Genomic DNA, 22,509 nt, shown 5'->3' with positions numbered 1-22,509 from the left:
CCGCAGGTGGGTGGGAGTATTACATGCTGCACAGCAGAACATGACTAACTGGCATTGCAAAGCTGGGTCATTTGGATGTCGTATAGCAACAGCCAACGCTGCAGTACATTAGTGGAAGGTCAGGAGCCTTTCCTCACCTGCCACCAGTTGTGTTTAAAATATTTGCCTGAAGCCCTCAACGAACATAGTCTAGAATGTATAAACATTCAGCATTTGTGTACTAAATGATTCTAATCTGAATATCAGAGCCAACAACACCCACAAGCATTGCACTGTCAGCCACGCCAGATGTCTACGATTTCACATGAGAGGCAATTGGAAACCTCTAACAAGCTGTTCCTGATGTACTATGGCTGAGGGTTGGACAAAAGAAAGTAATTAAACATATCTACAGTTGCCCTGACATCTCATTTTACTCTCCACATGTGACAATCCAAGGGTCATGCAACACTGAGGTCAGAAGTTTGCCTTCTTCTTAGAGCAATGTCTGAACCTACACCCTATGTTACAGTGGATAACTATATATATATATATATATATATATATATATATATATATATATATATAGAGGGAAACATTCCACGTGGGAAAAATATATCTAAAAAGAAAGATGATGAGACTTACCAAACAAAAGCGCTGGCAGGTCGATAGACACACAAACAAACACAAACATACGCACAAAAATCTAGCTTTCGCAACCAACGGTTGCCTCGTCAGGAAAGAGGGAAGGAGAAGGAAAGACAAAAGGATATGGGTTTTAAGGGAGAGGGTAAGGAGTCATTCCAATCCCGGGAGTGGAAAGACTTACCTTAGGGGGAGAATAGGACAGGTATACACTCGCACACACACACATATCCATCCGCATATACACAGACACAAGCAGACATTTGTAAAGGCAAAGAGTTTGGGCAGAGATGTCAGTCGGGACGGAAGTACAGAGGCAAAGATGATGTTGAAAGACAGGTGAGGTATGAGCGGCGGCAGATTGAAATTAGAAATTAGCGGAGATTGAGGCCTGGTGGATAGCGAGAAGAGAGGATATGCTGAAGGGCAAGTTCCCATCTCCGGAGTTCAGACAGGTTGGTGTTAGTGGGAAGTATCCAGATAACCCGGACGGTGTAACACTGTGCCAAGATGTGCTGGCCGTGCACCAAGGCATGTTTAGCCACAGGGTGATCCTCATTACCAACAAAAACTGTCTGCCTGTGTCCATTCATGCGAATGGACAGTTTGTTGCTGGTCATTCCCACATAGAACGCTTCACAGTGTAGGCAGGTCAGTTGGTAAATCACGTGGGTGCTTTCACACGTGGCTCTGCCTTTGATCGTGTACACCTTCCGGGTTACAGGACTGGAATAGGTGGTGGTGGGAGGGTGCATAGGACAGGTTTTACACCGGGAGCGGTTACAGGGGTAGGAGCCAGAGGGTAGGGAAGGTGGTTTGGGGATTTCATGGGGATGAACTAAGAGGTTATGAAGGTTAGGTGGACGGCGGAAAGACACTCTTGGTGGAGTGGGGAGGATTTCATGAAGGATGGATCTCATTTCAGGGCAGGATTTGAGGAAGTCGTATCCCTGCTGGAGAGTCACATTCAGAATCTGATCCAGTCCCGGAAAGTATCCTGTCACAAGTGGGGCACTTTTGGGGTTCTTCTGTGGAAGGTTCCGGGTTTGAGGAGATGAGGAAGTGGCTCTGGTTATTTGCTTCTGTACCAGGTCGGGAGGGTAGTTACGGGATGCAAAAGCTGTTTTCAGGTTGTTGGTGTAATGATTCAAGGATTCCGGACTGGAGCAGATTCGTTTGCCACGAAGACCTAGGCTGTAGGGAAGGGACCGTTTGATGTGGAATGGGTGGCAGCTGTCATAATGGAGGTACTGTTGCTTGTTGGTGGGTTTGATGTGGACGGACGTGTGAAGCTGGCCATTGGACAGGTGGAGGTCAACGTCAAGGAAAGTGGCATGGGATTTAGAGTAGGACCAGGTGAATCTGATGGAACCGAAGGAGTTGAGGTTGGAGAGGAAATTCTGGAGTTCTTCTTCACTGTGAGTCCAGATCATGAAAATGTCATCAATAAATCTGTACCAAACTTTGGGTTGGCAGGCCTGGGTAACCAAGAAGGCTTCCTCTAAGCGACCCATGAATAGGTTGGCGTACGAGGGGGCCATCCTGGTACCCATGGCTGTTCCCTTTAATTGTTGGTATGTCTGGCCTTCAAAAGTGAAGAAGTTGTGGGTCAGGATGAAGCTGGCTAAGGTAATGAGGAAAGAGGTTTTAGGTAGGGCGGCAGGTGATCGGCGTGAAAGGAAGTGCTCCATCGCAGCGAGGCCCTGGACATGCGGAATATTTGTGTATAAGGAAGTGGCATCAATGGTTACAAGGATGGTTTCCGGGGGTAAGAGACTGGGTAGGGATTCCAGGCGTTCGAGAAAGTGGTTGGTGTCTTTGATGAAGGATGGGAGACTGCATGTAATGGGTTGAAGGTGTTGATCTACGTAGGCAGAGATGCGTTCTGTGGGGGCTTGGTAACCAGCTACAATGGGACGGCCGGGATGATTGGGTTTGTGAATTTTGGGAAGAAGGTAGAAGGTAGGGGTGCGGGGTGTTGGTGGGGTCAGGAGGTTGATGGAGTCAGGTGAAAGGTTTTGTAGGGGGCCTAAGGTTCTGAGGATTCCTTGAAGCTCCGCCTGGACATCAGGAATGGGATTACCATGGCAAACTTTGTAAGTAGTGTTGTCTGAAAGCTGACACAGTCCCTCAGCCACGTACTCCCGACGATCAAGTACCACAGTCGTGGAACTCTTGTCCGCCGGAAGAATGACGATGGATTGGTCAGCCCTCAGATCACGGATAGCCTGGGCTTCAGCAGTGGTGATGTTGGGAGTAGGATTAAGGTTTTTTAAGAAGGATTGAGAGGCAAGGCTGGAAGTCAGAAATTCCTGGAAGGTTAGGAGAGGGTGATTTTGAGGAAGAGGAGGTGGGTCCCGCTGTGACGGAGGACGGAACTGTTCCAGGCATGGTTCAATTTGGATAGTATCTTGGGGAGTTGGATCATTAGGAGTAGGATTAGGATCATTTTTCTTCGTGGCAAAGTGATATCTCCAGCAGAGAGTACGGGTGTAGGACAGTAAATCTTTGACAAGGGCTGTTTGGTTAAATCTGGGAGTGGGGCTGAAGGTGAGGCCTTTGGGTAGGACAGAGGTTTCGGATTGGGAGAGAGGTTTGGAGGAGAGGTTAACTACTGAATTGGGGTGTTGTGGTTCCAGATTGTGTTGATTGGAATTTTGAGGTTTTGGAGGGAGTGGAGCTGGAAGTGGGAGATTGAGTAGATGGGAGAGACTAGGTTTGTGTGCAATGAGAGGAGGTTGAGGTTTGCTGGAATGGTTGTGAAGGGTGAGTGAGTTGCCTTTCCGGAGGTGGGAAACCAGGAGATTGGATAGTTTTTTAAGGTGGAGGGTGGCATGCTGTTCTAATTTGCGGTTGGCCTGTAGGAGGATGCTCTGAACAACCGGTGTGGATGTGGGAGAGGAAAGATTGAGGACTTTTATTAGGGACAGGAGTTGATGGGTGTGTTGCTTGGCTGTGTGGATGTGTAGGTGAAGGATTAGGTGGGTGAGGGCAATGGATTGTTCGGTTTGGAACTGGTATAGGGATTGATGGAAAGAAGGGTTGCAGCCAGAGATGGGAACTTTAAGTGTGAGGCCTTTGGGGGTGATGCCAAATGTCAGACAAGCCTGAGAAAATAAAATATGGGAGTGTAATCTGGCTAGGGCGAAGGCATGTTTGCGGAGGGAATGTAAATAAAACTTAATGGGGTCGTTGTGGAGGTGTTGTGAGGGTGACATGGTACTAGAAGGTGGAAAGTGGAACACGAGGCTGAAATGAAAATGAAAATAAATATAAAAATATATGGGGAGAGATAAAGGTAAAACTAGAAATCAAATGGAGATCTGGTGTGAAAAAAGGCGAAAAAGGGTTGGTTAGAGCTGGGCTATGTTGATCCTATGGTGAACTTGTGTAGGTAGATAATGATGTGCATAAAGGTTAGGTGGTTGTGTTGCCGCCAAAACACGTTAAAGGGTGGAGAAATACGGGAAAATTTCGAAAAAACTACGTGAGGATGTATTAAAAGGGTGGTTAGGTGGTGGCAGATTATGGAAATGAAGCTAAAAATTGTCTGATGAAGAAATAATGACGTTAAAACCTGTGGGAAGCGGCTAAAAATGATCGATGATGTGAGAAAAACGGAAATGGAAATAAAGCAAAAGATATTAAAACTGGCCGAAAAGGTTGTTTAATAGCTGAAAGGAACTGTTTGTGAACTGGAAACGGCGGCTTTTATAGCAGCGGTAGTGTTGAAAGCGGAAAAAAAAAATTTTTGGTTATGGTTTGGAAGTGGGTTACGTATTATTACGTATTATTGAGTATATATCGGCGGGATAAAATTGTATACTGGATTACGGTAAAAAAGGAGAAGGTGAATAGAAAGTAAAACTGATGGCAAAAACAGGAGGAAATAAGAAGACAGAAAAGACTACGAAATGTAACAGTGACAATAACAATAACAATAACAAACGTGATTGTTGGGTTCAAATTAATGATATGAATATAATAGAGGGAAACATTCCACGTGGGAAAAATATATTTAAAAAGAAAGATGATGAGACTTACCAAACAAAAGCGCTGGCAGGTCGATAGACACACAAACAAACACAAACATACATACAAAAATCTAGCTTTCGCAACCAACGGTTGCCTCGTCAGGAAAGAGGGAAGGAGAAGGAAAGACAAAAGGATATGGGTTTTAAGGGAGAGGGTAAGGAGTCATTCCAATCCCGGGAGTGGAAAGACTTACCTTAGGGGGAGAATAGGACAGGTATACACTCGCACACACACACATATCCATCCGCATATACACAGACACAAGCAGACATTTGTAAAGGCAAAGAGTTTGGGCAGAGATGTCAGTCGGGACGGAAGTACAGAGGCAAAGATGATGTTGAAAGACAGGTGAGGTATGAGCGGCGGCAGATTGAAATTAGAAATTAGCGGAGATTGAGGCCTGGCGGATAGCGAGAAGAGAGGATATGCTGAAGGGCAAGTTCCCATCTCCGGAGTTCAGACAGGTTGGTGTTAGTGGGAAGTATCCAGATAACCCGGACGGTGTAACACTGTGCCAAGATGTGCTGGCCGTGCACCAAGGCATGTTTAGCCACAGGGTGATCCTCATTACCAACAAACACTGTCTGCCTGTGTCCATTCATGCGAATGGACAGTTTGTTGCTGGTCATTCCCACATAGAACGCTTCACAGTGTAGGCAGGTCAGTTGGTAAATCACGTGGGTGCTTTCACACGTGGCTCTGCCTTTGATCGTGTACACCTTCCGGGTTACAGGACTGGATTAGGTGGTGGTGGGAGGGTGCATGGGACAGGTTTTACACCAGGGGCGGTTACAGGGGTAAGAGCCAGAGGGTAGGGAAGGTGGTTTGGGGATTTCATGGGGATGAACTAAGAGGTTACGAAGGTTAGGTGGATGGCGGAAAGACACTCTTGGCGGAGTGGGGAGGATTTCATGAAGGATGGATCTCATTTCAGGGCAGGATTTGAGGAAGTCGTATCCCTGCTGGAGAGTCACATTCAGAATCTGATCCAGTCCCAGAAAGTATCCTGTCACAAGTGGGGCACTATTGGGGTTCTTCTGTGGAAGGTTCCAGGTTTGAGGAGATGAGGAAGTGGCTCTGGTTATTTGCTTCTGTACCAGGTCGGGAGGGTAGTTACGGGATGCAAAAGCTGTTTTCAGGTTGTTGGTGTAATGATTCAAGGATTCCGGACTGGAGCAGATTCGTTTGCCACGAAGACCTAGGCTGTAGGGAAGGGACCGTTTGATGTGGAATGGGTGGCAGCTGTCATAATGGAGGTACTGTTGCTTGTTGGTGGGTTTGATGTGGACGGACGTGTGAAGCTGGCCATTGGACAGGTGGAGGTCAACGTCAAGGAAAGTGGCATGGGATTTAGAGTAGGACCAGGTGAATCTGATGGAACCGAAGGAGTTGAGGTTGGAGAGGAAATTCTGGAGTTCTTCTTCACTGTGAGTCCAGATCATGAAAATGTCATCAATAAATCTGTACCAAACTTTGGGTTGGCAGGCCTGGGTAACCAAGAAGGCTTCCTCTAAGCGACCCATGAATAGGTTGGCGTACGAGGGGGCCATCCTGGTACCCATGGCTGTTCCCTTTAATTGTTGGTATGTCTGGCCTTCAAAAGTGAAGAAGTTGTGGGTCAGGATGAAGCTGGCTAAGGTAATGAGGAAAGAGGTTTTAGGTAGGGCGGCAGGTGATCGGCGTGAAAGGAAGTGCTCCATCGCAGCGAGGCCCTGGACATGCGGAATATTTGTGTATAAGGAAGTGGCATCAATGGTTACAAGGATGGTTTCCGGGGGTAAGAGACTGGGTAGGGATTCCAGGCGTTCGAGAAAGTGGTTGGTGTCTTTGATGAAGGATGGGAGACTGCATGTAATGGGTTGAAGGTGTTGATCTACGTAGGCAGAGATGCGTTCTGTGGGGGCTTGGTAACCAGCTACAATGGGACGGCCGGGATGATTGGGTTTGTGAATTTTGGGAAGAAGGTAGAAGGTAGGGGTGCGGGGTGTTGGTGGGGTCAGGAGGTTGATGGAGTCAGGTGAAAGGTTTTGTAGGGGGCCTAAGGTTCTGAGGATTCCTTGAAGCTCCGCCTGGACATCAGGAATGGGATTACCATGGCAAACTTTGTAAGTAGTGTTGTCTGAAAGCTGACACAGTCCCTCAGCCACGTACTCCCGACGATCAAGTACCACAGTCGTGGAACCCTTGTCCGCCGGAAGAATGACGATGGATTGGTCAGCCCTCAGATCACGGATAGCCTGGGCTTCAGCAGTGGTGATGTTGGGAGTAGGATTAAGGTTTTTTAAGAAGGATTGAGAGGCAAGGCTGGAAGTCAGAAATTCCTGGAAGGTTAGGAGAGGGTGATTTTGAGGAAGAGGAGGTGGGTCCCGCTGTGACGGAGGACGGAACTGTTCCAGGCATGGTTCAATTTGGATAGTATCTTGGGGAGTTGGATCATTAGGAGTAGGATTAGGATCATTTTTCTTCGTGGCAAAGTGATATCTCCAGCAGAGAGTACGGGTGTAGGACAGTAAATCTTTGACAAGGGCTGTTTGGTTAAATCTGGGAGTGGGGCTGAAGGTGAGGCCTTTGGGTAGGACAGAGGTTTCGGATTGGGAGAGAGGTTTGGAGGAGAGGTTAACTACTGAATTGGGGTGTTGTGGTTCCAGATTGTGTTGATTGGAATTTTGAGGTTTTGGAGGGAGTGGAGCTGGAAGTGGGAGATTGAGTAGATGGGAGAGACTAGGTTTGTGTGCAATGAGAGGAGGTTGAGGTTTGCTGGAATGGTTGTGAAGGGTGAGTGAGTTGCCTTTCCGGAGGTGGGAAACCAGGAGATTGGATAGTTTTTTAAGGTGGAGGGTGGCATGCTGTTCTAATTTGCGGTTGGCCTGTAGGAGGATGCTCTGAACAACCGGTGTGGATGTGGGAGAGGAAAGATTGAGGACTTTTATTAGGGACAGGAGTTGATGGGTGTGTTGCTTGGCTGTGTGGATGTGTAGGTGAAGGATTAGGTGGGTGAGGGCAATGGATTGTTCGGTTTGGAACTGGTATAGGGATTGATGGAAAGAAGGGTTGCAGCCAGAGATGGGAACTTTAAGTGTGAGGCCTTTGAGGGTGATGCCAAATGTCAGACAAGCCTGAGAAAATAAAATATGGGAGTGTAATCTGGCTAGGGCGAAGGCATGTTTGCGGAGGGAATGTAAATAAAACTTAATGGGGTCGTTGTGGAGGTGTTGTGAGGGTGACATGGTACTAGAAGGTGGAAAGTGGAACACGAGGCTGAAATGAAAATGAAAATAAATATAAAAATATATGGGGAGAGATAAAGGTAAAACTAGAAATCAAATGGAGATCTGGTGTGAAAAAAGGCGAAAAAGGGTTGGTTAGAGCTGGGCTATGTTGATCCTATGGTGAACTTGTGTAGGTAGATAATGATGTGCATAAAGGTTAGGTGGTTGTGTTGCCGCCAAAACACGTTAAAGGGTGGAGAAATACGGGAAAATTTCGAAAAAACTACGTGAGGATGTATTAAAAGGGTGGTTAGGTGGTGGCAGATTATGGAAATGAAGCTAAAAATTGTCTGATGAAGAAATAATGACGTTAAAACCTGTGGGAAGCGGCTAAAAATGATCGATGATGTGAGAAAACGGAAATGGAAATAAAGCAAAAGATATTAAAACTGGCCGAAAAGGTTGTTTAATAGCTGAAAGGAACTGTTTGTGAACTGGAAACAGCGGATTTTATAGCAGCGGTAGTGTTGAAAGCTTTCAGCCGTTTGCAGTACCAGAACAGCAAGGCCATTTTGGTTAGTGTTACAAGGCCAGATCAGTCAATCATCCAGACTGTTGGCCCTTCAACTACTGAAAAGGCTGCTGCCCCTCTTCAGGAACCACACGTTTGTCTGGTCTCTCAACAGATACCCCTCCGTTACTAGACATACTAGACAGCCAGAAAAAGCTCTGATATTCCACCACCCGAAAACGTAAAACCAAACAGCACATTCTTATTTGGTGACGTCTCAGTGGAAAATCAGTATATCTGCAGATATTTCTGCTTTGCTTGCCACATGCAAGTCAATATATTTTATTTCAGTGATACATAGTTCAGCATACCACAGCTATTGATCTGGGATACAGTATTCTTTCAACTTTTGAACAGGACGATCTGAATTTAAAGCGTATTTTCCAAGCATGTGTAGGAGCTGACATGTCACTCACTGAATTCGTTATATGTGAGGATTACCAGAGTAACTCTCAGAATAGCTTGCTGGTCACAGATCAAACTAGTGAATTGAATGAGGGTCAATAGAAAGAAAACTTCAACAAGATTCTTCGGAAAGGCAATGCACCGAAACGCACGTGTCTCAGTATATTTTACACTAAGTACAAATTTGCCCATGTGTTGCACATTCATTCAGAGGACGCAAAGCACCTGAATTTGACAAAAAATGGAGGCAATCAACACTAAATTAATGAAACTACAGGTCTTGTCGAGGGAGGTGCTATGAATGTTGAGATGTCGAATGCTCGAATACAGCAATGTGAACTGTGTCAACGAGAAATTAAAGAAGTCAATGCAAAACTAACGTATGTTTGGAACAAATCGATAGCTAAGGCACTTCACTCCCATCACCACCAATTGTCGCGAAGTATATGTAAGTTGTAAACTGTCTCAAAAATGGCTTAGTATATAGCAGCATGTTGTCGAAAAAGTGTAATGTTAAAAACTGAGATGCAGAGGGCAATTTCACAGTAACAGTTAAGCCGGTAACTGACAGGCTGAAAGAGCTGTCAGGGACTATGGATAAAAGCAAAAACAGGAGGAGGAGGAGGAGGAGCAGTAATGCTGAGTTAAGACAGAACATATAGGGTCATCAGGGCAAAACCATATTTGTTAGGTAAGCACTCAATATGTTTAACCAAGAAGGCAATAAGATGAGGGAACAAGGAATTTGAAATATTGCCTAAGCTGTTACAGTTAATAGTATTGAAAATGTCAAATGTTAAAATTATACCCTGAAACTATAAAAACATGTGGTCCAATATTATGCATGACCAACACATGTAAAACCCCAAAAGGATGAACGGAAGTCTCATAGAGCGACAAATACAGGATTTTAAATGAACCAGCAGTAGCAGCTCCTCATAGTGCAGGTAAAGTAGTCGAAGTTCAGCCTGAGAGACTGAACAGTCTACCTCTAGAGTATATAAACTATGGTAAGTAAACGAAATCATAGATCGATTACGAGTGTTTACAGCTTCAGCTGGTGAAGAGAATGCAAATCACAGGAACAAAATATTATAGACCTTACCTGAGCTTAGAAAAATATGCATCATCGAGTAATTGGGAGAGAGTTGTTCATGAGCTTTACAGATCTGCATGCAGAATATTTCTGATAATACGAGGAATGGATTATGCATGGCAGGCTGATCTCTCAGACACGCAAGACTAGTTACAATCAAATAATGGTTTCAAGTACATTCTCACGGTCACACACACATTCCAATTTCGCTTGGGCCTTACCATTGAAAGGAAAGACAGGGAATGAGGTTTGAGAGGTTTCTGAACAATTGTTGCAGAGAGGACTAAATCGATTGCCAACAATGTTGAGACATATGATGGAAGTGAACTTTACGTAAGGCAGTTCAAAGCAGAATTGGAATGTGGGATAAATCACTATTCAACATTATCCCATTTGGAAACTAGTATTGCCAAATGGTTGAACTGGACAATAAAAACCAAATGTGGACGCAATTAATCTTCAACGTATGTGCAAATGGCTGAACATACAACCACAAATCATTGACAAGTATAATAGCGTTATTCACCACGAATTAAGAACAAACCTACTGATGTCACAAATGAATTACGGGAAAGCTTTGAACCCAATATGTTCCTCATACAACAGGTCATAAGATGTCGAATGAACAGGGCTTTGATGAAATGGCTTTGTTTCTCATCAAAGCTCAACGGCTGGGTGAACACTCGCAATTTGCTATGTAATACGAAAAGCTAAGCTCAAACCATGCAGTAGTGGGACATGAATGCTGGGGAAAGTATCAACAAAGTTGGAGGTGGTATTCTCGAGAAATTGCAATTTGAACTTTCTTACTTCTGGATACAGTTTCTGTGGAGCTGGAACAAAATTGAAATAGCACCTAGTGATAAGGGCTTTAACGTTCTGGACAATGTATGCAAAGAGGACAACACTACCTACACTACAAATAAACCTCATCATATTGCAGGCCAAATGTTCATTGATAAGGCTGCACAAGTATGTCAAGGGACAGATATTCATGTAGAACAACCTATTTCTTCATATGTGGTTGATACGGCAATGTTTGCTCGAACTTAAATTGGGTACTGGACTAATCTTCAAGCAATACTGATTGCAGCACACTGCATACTAAAGAAGAAAAACCTAAGGGATGTTTACAAAATTGTTGACAGCGACAAAAGGTACCTTGAGGCAGAAAGAAGGAAGGAAACGATGTGTTAAAACGCCCAGGTTCCTACCAATACCAAAGACATCTGGTGGAATAGGTCTGTTCCTGATCCCTCCATCTGCTGGGCTGTCAGCCATTGGTTTCATTAGCTAGGAGAGCTGATATCATATTTCAAGCAGTACAGAACACACGAAAAAGTGAAAAGCAATTACATGTAGCTGAAAGGCATAATATGACAATGGAGGCCATCGCTATCGGTAAAGGCCTATATTTACAATCCAGGAAATGGCTTGGGTTGTACATCAAAAAAAGGACCACAGCAATGGTACTGGAAAGAAGGATTAAAAACATAGATCTGCTTAAACTCGTCAGAAAATTTAAAATCACGAGATTTTACAGCGTGTTTATGTAGGATACACTGCCTGAGACAATGTGGAAATCCAAGAAACGTGGAACTGTCAATTTGGATGTTGTTCGGGGTACAGAGCTCTTGGTGATTTAAGGCCACCTGAAGAATTTTGCCACTTCACCAATAGGAACCAGCTGTTGTACAATGTTCGATTCCACCATGACTTCAGTTCATATCTCTGAGGATATTTCTTCATGACATTTTTTCTGAAATTTGCATAAAAACAAGCAGTATGCAAGTCTCCACATCATTTGAATCTGCGATATAACGACGTTCACTCTAATGCTAATTGGTCTAAATTGAAAGCGAACTACTTTCCTCCAATATATGAGCAGGTGTACTGATGTCCAGCATTGACTGGCATGGAAACACACAAAAGCATAGCTAACATCACTGAATTAATAATAAATTGCATCTAGGGACTGCGGAAGTTGTGGCAATACCTCCGGGCTCTTGCAACATTGGAAATTCATACGTATACTTGAAACGTTTTGTTAAAGGATTTGAGGTACATGCAAACATTAATATGTTTAAATCAGAGATAAAAACAAAACACATTGCGGACTTCAGTCACAAATATTCAATAGGATGGCTACTAGGTTTCTCGAAGGGACAAGTGGTGGTGCATAATAATGATAAAATTTTTGACTTAACAACTGGTGGACATACTGCCTGTCAGTACAATTCGTCTAGAGTGTAATATTGCAACGAATTTTCTAACTTGACGACAGATTAGTCCTTACTATTTATACATTTTTTCCTTCAGTGGGTCCTGCTTATAAAAGTGAAGAAAATGAAGTCCACAATGAACATAGGCTGCTACATGAAGCCAAGGTGGCAAAGAGTTCACTACCATCAGGAATGTGGCAGGTATCGTGAAGTTATGGTGCCAAAGCAGAAGCCAAAAGTGAACTCTGGGAGGTAACAAAGAAGTATGGCGTACCCCATACTGGCAGGCAAGGGAATCATTGAATAAGAGGGAATAGGATGAGTGGCCAGGTGTGAAAGAGAAATGGCATGCCTATCAACTGAGGACATCATGCCAGTATGACTAATAGTTCAGCATCTTCTGCATAGACTCTCAAATGGGCTGGCGAAAAAGCCGCCAGTGGCGAAACATATTCCATGGTGGTGGAGTGTGTTAAGACAGCAAATGATGGACAGAGGTGCAGAGGAGTGAACTAAACACGCACAGTCTAGTTATGAATGGGCATGGGATAAAGAAGTTAGAGGAGGGTGGTCTGATCTGCTACCCTGGAAGTACCACTTACGAGATGTAGTACACTGAGGGACTGGATACTAAGTACAGCGAGGTAATAATACATGGGATGACCACGGAAGTTTCCTATCAGACATGAGCTCCACGAATTTTCTAGTTTCAGCGAGTGGAAGAACAAAAGGCGCAAGATGTAAAGAGGGCGTAAGAAACTCACTCCACCTCCTAAAATTCATATAAAAGATTTTGGCAGTGGAAAACTGAAAGCCACTGCCCATGCTTCACGAGAAAAGACGATAAGAACGACGCTGAAGACGCCGCTCAAGGAGACAAGTTGATGCAGAACTGCAACAGATTGTAAAATCTGTGACGAAAAGGGAGCTGAGATGCCTGGTGGGAGAGTCCACAATATGGTTAATGGGGATAGCAAAGACAATGACACTCAGTATGCGCATTCAGGCATCCCATTTTCCTGGATAAATGTGTGTGACAAAGCCAAACCATATAAACCTTGAGAAAACTGTCTTTCAAAACTTCCTCTAGTAAATGTGGCAGATATCTCTGAAGCCCTACACATATAGACTACAGAGGATACCAGCCCTCTAGCAGATGCATCAGGATGATGGTTCAAAATGTGAAGAGCACATCTCAGCAAGCGAATCACATCGCTGCATGCCTCAGTTCACCAGGGACCAGGACATGCTACAGTAAACTTTAAGTGCACGGTATGGAACATTTTTCGGCATTAAGAATAACGTTTGGAAGATACTTTACCTGGTCATCACAGCTGTGTGAAGATTGGGAGGGAGGAGCATAGCCTCCAGTCGGCCTTGGAAAGCTGCCAATTGGATGTGCACTAAGATGGGATAGGAGTCAGCGAATGGATGGGACACAGAAAGTCATCACTTGAGTATGTGTCAGAGGGAATGGGCCATTCAAGACGATGGGGCGAGCTAGACAGTGCAGAGCGAGAGGTCCAAATGATAATAAACATGCGTGGAATCTGAAAGGAACGTGTGTCCTCCACTGGTAAGGGTGATGATTCAAGTCAGCTAAGAGGGAAGCTCATGGACAGGCTCTCCACGAGCCCCAAAGCAGATGGTGGGCATTAAAACCGCCAAGTAGCAAAAAGGAGTAAGGGAGCTGAACAATGAGCTGGAGTAAGTCCGACTTGGTAACAGCAAATGACGGAGGGGTGTAGCTTTTACAAAGAGAAAAGGTGAAATGAGGAAGGAAAATGCAGACTGCAACAGCTAGCAGTGGAGAGTTCAATGATATGGATGACCAGCATGGTTCCCCTGTGAGGAGGAATGGTGTCCTTGGGGGAAAGGTTACAGAGGATCAGAAGGAAATTTTTTTTCTTAGAAGCAGAAATCAAGCAGATACTGCAATTCCAAGAGCAGCTGTAATTCCTCCTTGTTGGATCTAATGCCAGGAATGTTCCACTGGAGAAGAGTTATAATGAGGATTGGGGAGGAGGGAACAAATGAAGGTTAGTCATCCTGGTGGCTGCTGGGTGCCAGCCTTCAAAAATTCACTGCTACAGGGGGCAGAAGCTCGAGAATCCTGTTCCATGAGATCTACAAACATACTGGCATTCTCCCTCCGTCAGCCACTGAATTCCATGGCATAAAATCGGTAGGCAGTGGGCACCAGCAAAACGGAGGTCAGCTGGGTGAGGGTATATGTGCCAAAAGCACTGAAGGCGATCTCCAAGTCAGGGAAGGAGAAAACGGTGTGTTTTTGTTTCAGTTCTTAGAGCTTTCTAATTGGTGGATGAAGACTATGTTTTTAGCTGTAGAAAGTCTTTGCAGGAGAATTGCTTTTGTCCTTTCAGCCTGACAGTTGTGTAACAGGTGATTTCGTTACCAGGGGCAAAGTTCTGACGGCTTGCTGCGCAGCTGTAGGAGGAGACGGGGATGCTACTGTGAGCTGGGTGATTTCACTACTGCAATACTGAACTTGAGGTTGCAAGTGTGGGTGGGGACACCCTCCATTATGCATGGCATAGCAAAAACGGTACTGTAAATGCCAGATGCTAAAATGCACGGATTTTGACAAGCTAACAACTGCAAGTAACAGGGTGGGATTTTGTGTCCTTCACTCAGATCTCCTGGATGAGTACTGGATAACTCTGGAGGAGTTATTGCTGAAAGCAGTAGTTGGGCTTGAAAATCGCAATCATATTCAGAAGAAAAGTACCATTACATAAATGAGTAAAGAATTTCACAGGGCCTGCAACTGCAACAACACCTTTCGGAATAATGCACGCATAAAATGTAGCAAAGGACTGACCACCTCCGGTATGTGATACAATAAGGAATTGAGGTGAAGCTGGGAGGGCCTTCAAATCTTTAGCCTCATTCTGTTTACGTTTGGTAGACACACACTAAGATGGTGATTGAGTCATTGGAAAAAAAATTCCCCATGTTTGCCAACATCTCCAATGGCATACTCCTTCCAACTGGTGTCCCCTCAGAGGGGGATTCACCACCGTACATGACTGTTCACACGGCATGTCACACCTCCCGAACTCCTGACAGAGGGACCAATTGGCATTTGGGAAGGTAACAGCTTAGGCAGTCACCCCTCTCTGTACCTGGCCTGTATCAGATGGTATGTACGAACCCTACCTTTGACATGGAGCAATGCATTACATTGTCACCTTTAATGTGTAATGAATGGGTAAGCCTGGGATGAAGGAGAAACAAAGAGAATGAGGCATCACCATTTAAGTCTTAACGGCCTTACTGAAACTGGCACTAGCTACTTACGTTTCTTCTTGATGGTGGCCCATAAACTGTCACCACTACAAGCTTGTGTGTTTCCTGAGCACCACTGTGGCACAGTGTTGAATACTATATTTATTAACCTAGAAGACTGGGAATCAGTTCCAATTTTTTGGGTATATAGCCACTCACCCTTTCTTCTTATTTGTTCTACTACAGTATGACATTAGCTTGTGCCCATCAAGATGAATCTGTTGAATTTCAGTGTTTTTCATGTGACATTGTGCATTAAGCACAATAGGGCTGCTGACATTCCACCTGAACTTTTATTTTCCTGTACCAATATTAGATTTGCTCCATTTATCGAGGAAGAGTCACATAATGGTTGTTGCAGAGAATAGCATTACTGGCTATACTGTCTTGTAATGTTGTTGCTTATCGGTAATACTGAATAATTACAGTACTTCATTTTATATCCGAAGTACTCTCACAATTAATAAATAAAAATTTATATTTCTCAAAAAGTTCTGCAGTGAATTACGAACACTTACCTTGCACTATCAGATACATATCTTGTTGAGGTTTTCACCTGAAATATTTGAAGAAGTGGCCAGTGATTTACAACAGATAAGACAGTAAATAGATTTCTATTAATGCCCACCAACATGTGATGGGTTCACAACATGCTGTAAGTTAGGCTTGAAAATATCATTAAAGAGGACATGATAAACTTTTGCAGTTAATGAAACAGAATGTTAGTAAGAATTCACTCGCCATTTCCTCACTTTATGTTCAGTTCTGTAAATAATTACACAAGTGAGTAAATCGGGTTGTAGCTGTACTTCCTACTAGACACTTCACAAAGAAAAGTGACCACAAGCATCTTTAATCTGTCATGCACTTACGCCTTGTGTAAAATTTCGTTCACTTTTTTTATTATGAAAACTGTCATTCACTGACAGATGAATCGACCATCACAAGTGAAACATTTGGGCCTCTGTCCTCTGGGCAGCCCAGACCAACTTTCACAGGTGATTAGTGACTTCTAAACCCAACAGTAAGTTAAAAAAAATCGCTCTGAGCACTATGGGACTTAACATCTGAGGTCATCAATCACATAGAACATAGAACTACTTAAACTAACTAACCTAAGGACATCACACACATCCATGCCCGAGGCAGGATTCGAACCTGCGACCATAGCGGTCACGCAGTTCCACACTGAAGCGCCTAGAACCGCTTGGGCACACTGGGCGGCTCAGTAAGTTCACAGCCAAAACTACATACATACTTGGACTGTTAAATATACAAACATTAACAAATATTGACAAACTCAAAATACTTCCAGACATTGTAAATGGACAACAAGTTAAAATTGTCATTGCAAAATAGCACATTCCCAGATGAAGAAATACCACATTCAGAGAACTACAGATTTTTCACACAGAACACAGGGAAGAAATTCATGAAACTACGAAAGAACTAGGCTCTGCATTAATAAATGGCAAATCTATGTTGCAATTGGTACCAAATTTTTCATTACCTCCACAAAGACTCTCTCCCTGCAATAATTCAATATTTAGATGAGAGGTACACAATACTTACTGCACACGCACCAATAAATCAGGATAACAAGAACAATGCAGAAAGTAAAACAGTCTTAAGAACAATGTTGAGAAGCATCTGATGAAGTGCTAGAGGAAAACACAAAATTTAATTAAATCCTTATCCTCAGTCTGGCACAGAATGGAGAAGAGAACATTTTCTGCCTAAACTGCTATTAAATGTATTTATTCACAACTGGAATTTTGACTGTTATGACATTCTCAAGTGACAGTTTACTATGAACTAAGTCAAGTTCTTAAATGTCTGCCTAGTGCTTGGGGAGTGGATATTAAGATGTGCAATGTGACACGACTTCAATAGAAATTAGTACATGAAATACTACCATTGTCTGGGCATACATATGACGACTCCCGTCCTGCATTTAACATGGAATTTGTAAAGATAGTTAAGACAAGGAAAGCATTACCTCAAAAGAAATAATAAAGGGTTCAGATGTCACACTGGGCTACCACTTGAGAATCGTACAGCTGCCAAATTAATTTTGAATAAATACATTCCATAACAGTCCAGGGAGAAAAATATTTTCATTTATAAACGTCTTCCTGACTGTGGATGTAAGGAAAAGGGACAAATTGTAAGAAAAAGACATTTAGCTAAATTGTTGGCAGATAACCCACCATATAAACCACTAAAAAGATATGAGGTCAACAATAACATGATTTGAGAATATCAGAAAGCTTATGTACCAATAACAAAGCACAATTCCAAAAAGACGATGAATTCCAGTCAGACATAGATACCTCTTGAAGTTGACAATTACTACTGAATAATAAAAGTAAGATTGCTGGCCTAGAATAACTGATAACCATGTTCACAGAAGATTCAAAGAAATTCCGTGAATAGTTCAAGGAGAAAACAGCAGAAATTCTAAAATACAAGATATGTCAGGGATGGCTTAGGACACGATGGTCCTGTTAAGGGCAAATTGATAAAGGTCTAAAGGAGCAAAATACTATTGGGATACATCTGTAAAATTTTAGAAGGCTTATGACTATAAAACAAGACTGCTTTTATTCCAAATTCTTAAAGAATCTGAAATACAGAAAACAACACAAGTCCTCTTAAAAGAACTTCAGGCTCATTTGAAGTGAGAACAGACTGTAGACCAGGCAATGGACTAACTCCATTCTTCTCTCAGACCATACTAGAAAAGTGAACATTGAACAGATGGAGCACTTGTCAGACTCCAATACCAGAAGTTGAATACTACTTGGTTAGAAAATTGATGTCAAACTTGTCTGTGCAACTTTTGCAGCTAATTTAGCAATACTGACAGTGTAGAGAAAGCACAAAACAGAGAGAAACAAAAACAGTATGAAAAGCATGGCTAATCATCTCTGCCAATAAGAAGCAGTAGTGGGTAAGAACAGGACTGCAACATAACAATAAAATACGAAGCATTGGAGTATTAGGGGAAGACAAATTTAAAGATCTATGAGAAGTCATGTAGCCAAATGGTGGGGAAAATGGAGCCACAAGAGGAAGACTATGAAAGATGGACTTTGCATTTCAGTTAACAGAAGATGTTTATAGTAAAAACTCATTCCCCAAAACTGCAGAGCCTCTGACTCACAAAGCAGTCATTTGGCCAGAATACACAACTGCATTATAAACACTAATTTCAGATTTAACAAATGATAGTGAAAATTACGAAAAAAGAAAAGATATTAGGAAACAGAACACCAGTACAAACATTTAAATTCAGAAACAATACACAAGTATACATAAATATGTAGGTAAATAACTGGGGCCAAAATTTGGCACAGAAGGGTAATGAGTCTTAGCATACTGAAAAGAAAAACTGTGCAGCAGCACTAAATCTTTTTTATTAAAAAACTTATTGGCCTACAAAAGTGCACAAAGACCTACATTAAACTTGTATAAATAAGCGAGAAATTGAAAACCAAACCAAATACAGAAACAGAATTGAGTTGATAAATTCTCCACAACAAAATAGTTCCAAAAAGATAAGATAGAAATTGGACGTCAGGTAGTGAAAAGAAAAAAGTGTACAGATGGAGTAGCATAAAATAATGTAATACCTTATCTGACATGTAACTGAGCAGGAGAAAAAAATTTTGTTCCACATTTGTAATTACCTTCTCAGTAAAGCATAGTGATTGTGTATGTACTGCAAAAAAATTACAGCAAGAAGGTCAAAGAGTCTCTGCAAATATGCAGATAACAGTATTCGGAATGTTTTGTTAGGCTACAACAGTGTTCAGAAATATTTTGCAGTTGTGTTGTTATGCTGTCAGTACTGCTTGCATGCAGTCACAAAAGAGCAACACATGTGTCACTCCATCATGAGCAGCACGCTGCTGTGGTTACATATCTAGTGAACAAGCAACATCATAAAACAACAATGTAAGTATATATTCCTTTAGCTCAGAACTAACTTGCCTTGATGGTATGATATTCATTAACTACTGTTACTCACGTATTCACTCAGTGATTGCTTACTTGTAAAGAACTAGAAGTATAGCAAAACAGAACACTTGCTTGATGTGAGACAAGCTGTTTTGCATTTCTTCAAGATTGGGAGGTAGCAGTCTAGCACTGCTAGAGACTATGGCATATCACAACCACTAACATGTGTGCACAGTAAATGGCAAAAACAGAAAACAACAGTAACAAATAAGTCAAGGTCAGGTCATCCTCGAAGAGTGAGGAGGAAGGACAGAATGATTTGCAAGCAATCAGCTGCTGCTCCAAGAGAGACATCTCAACAAATCGGGGGTGATCTGAAGCATCATAAGAGACTGAGCCGACACACATCGACTGTAAAAAGTCACTTAGTAACAGGTCATTTACATGATAAATGACATAAACCCACTCATAAATCCACAAAATAGGGACAGGACAGAACTTGCAAGGAAACCCTGAACTTGAAATGCCTAAGGTTTTATGGAGCAACAAAAATTAATTTAAATTTCTGATGGTGTCCAGTATACAGGGTGAGTCACTAACTATTGCCACCAAGAATAACTCTGGAAGTATGGTAGGAGTTGATAAGTTTGTGGAACAAAAGTCGCATGGTACAACGGGGGCCATAATATGACATTGGTTTTTTGTTGCTTCAGGTATATAAGGATCAACTTCTTTTTGGCATATTTTCTGATAGCGGCTACAGAGATGAATCCAATGATGTGTAACAACGATGTCTTTGAAGGTCAATAAAGATCATAAAGGTGGCATGAACGTCCATTTACAGAAGGTGTTCGAAGTGATGGTCATTGGTATGAATGTAGTGCCGCAATCCTCTTATCATGGATTACGTACTATTCCTTATCACATTGGCTCTTATAGAACCACATGCTCTGACAATTCTCTCTCGCATATTTTCAGGTGTAGTTGGAATGTCTTTATAAACAATGTCTTTTACGAATACCCAAGGATCAGTGTTGGGACCACTCCTGTTCCTTACTTCTATAAATGGTATGTCCTGTAGTATTATGGGTAACTAAAATAGTTATCTTTGCTGATGACACTAGCTTGGTAGTAAAGGATGTCATGCGAAACATTGACTCTGTTTCAAATAGTGCAGCACATGACCTTAGTTGTAGAAAATACACTAACGCTAAATCACAGTAAGACTCAGTGTTTATGGTTTCTAACATACAATTCAACAAAATCTGACGTTTTAATTTCACAGAATGGGCATATGATTAGTGAAACTGAACAGTTCAAATTTCTAGGTGTTCAGATAGTAAGCTGTCATGCAAAGCCAACATTCAGGATCTTGTTCAAAGACTTAAAACTGCCATTTTTACTATTCGTACGGTATTAGAAGTGAGTGATCATTTGACACGAAAATTAGTGTACTTTCCTTATTTTCATTCGCTTATGTCGTATTGTATTATATTCTAAAACGATATTTTTGGCTCGGAAATGGGTGGTTTGGGCAACAAGTGGTGCGAGTCACGAACCTCTTGTCGACCTCTGTCACGAGTCTGGGTATTTTGACTTTGGCCTCCCAATATGTATATTCCCAATTGCCATTTCTTCTTACCAATATTAGTTTATTCCCAAGAATAAGCAGCTTTCACTCGGTTAATACTCGGCAGAAATCAAACCTGTATTTGGATCAGACTTCCTTAACTCTTGAGCAAGAAGGTGTGCAGTATACTGCTGCATCTGTTTTCAATAAGCTACCACCTTAATTAAAAAATATTAGCATTTAGCTACACGCTTTCAAATCGAAACTGGAGTTTCTTCATGGGTCAATCCTATTCTGTCGATGAGTTCCTTGAAAAATTAAGCTAATTCTTATTGTATTGCTGATAGTGTTTACTTAAACTTATGGACTGACTTTTTCAGGTTCATGAACATTTATTTTTATCTGTTATTACTTTTATGTTGTAATTTCATGTACTGACACGTTCCATGACCTTGGAGATTCGTTCCTCAATTTGGTCCTATGGAACTTCACGTGTAAATAAATAAATAAATAATCCACAGGCGTCAAGCAGCCACGACACATCACCTCCGTGTCCAATCCAATGATTTGGTAATTGTCTCTGCAACTCATTTCTAGCCATCAGCGAAAAATGTGCAGGATACCCATCGTGTTGATACCACATGCCGCTCCTTGTTCATAAAGCTATTTCTTCCAATAACAGACCTACTGTTTCTTGCAGGAATGTGGTGTACTTTCTACTATTAAGGCTGCCTTCGGTGAAATAGGGGCCTATAATTCCTTCCTCCAGAGTCCCATACTATACCATCACTGACCTTGTGTGCACCTTGGAGCAACCAACATGGATTTTCAGTTGCTCAGTAATGAATTTTATGCAAATTAACATTTCCATGGTTCATGAATGTAGCCTCATCAGTAAATAAAAGTAAATTAATAAATGTGTCATCCCTCTGAATCTGAAGTTGAGCCCATCAGCAGAATTTTATGTGATGCATACAATCCGTACCAGTTAATTCTTGGTGGAGACTGATATGGTAAGGGTGATATTTATGGTGATGCAGAACACGAACAACACTACTCTGGCTCATGCCATATTCCGTTGCAATTTGACGCAAAGTAGCACAAGGATCTCAAACCACAGTGCAACAGTACCAGATCTCATTGATTTTCGTTGGCCTTCTACATAAATGAGAAGCATATCGACTTGTTCTTCAAAGGAATAATTCACATTCGTTTCATTCAACGATACTAGTCTTACTGTTCCTGTTAGTGTTGTATTGCAAACCATCAAATGGTGTTTACATGTCAATGGCACATTAGATGGATATGCCCTATTTGGCGAATATTTACTATTTGCATGAGATATGAGAGAGAATTGTAAGAGCATGTGCTTCGATAAGTGCTGATGTGATAAGGAATACGACTCAGTCCATGATAAGAAGATTGCAGCACTGCACTGATACAAATGATCATCACTTAGAACACCTTTTGTAAATGGACTTTCATGCCACACTTTTGCCTTCATT

This window comes from Schistocerca cancellata, chromosome 11 (assembly GCF_023864275.1).
Source record: "Schistocerca cancellata isolate TAMUIC-IGC-003103 chromosome 11, iqSchCanc2.1, whole genome shotgun sequence".
In the NCBI taxonomy this organism is placed as follows: Eukaryota; Metazoa; Arthropoda; class Insecta; order Orthoptera; family Acrididae; genus Schistocerca; species Schistocerca cancellata.
This window is presented reverse-complemented; position numbering follows the sequence as displayed.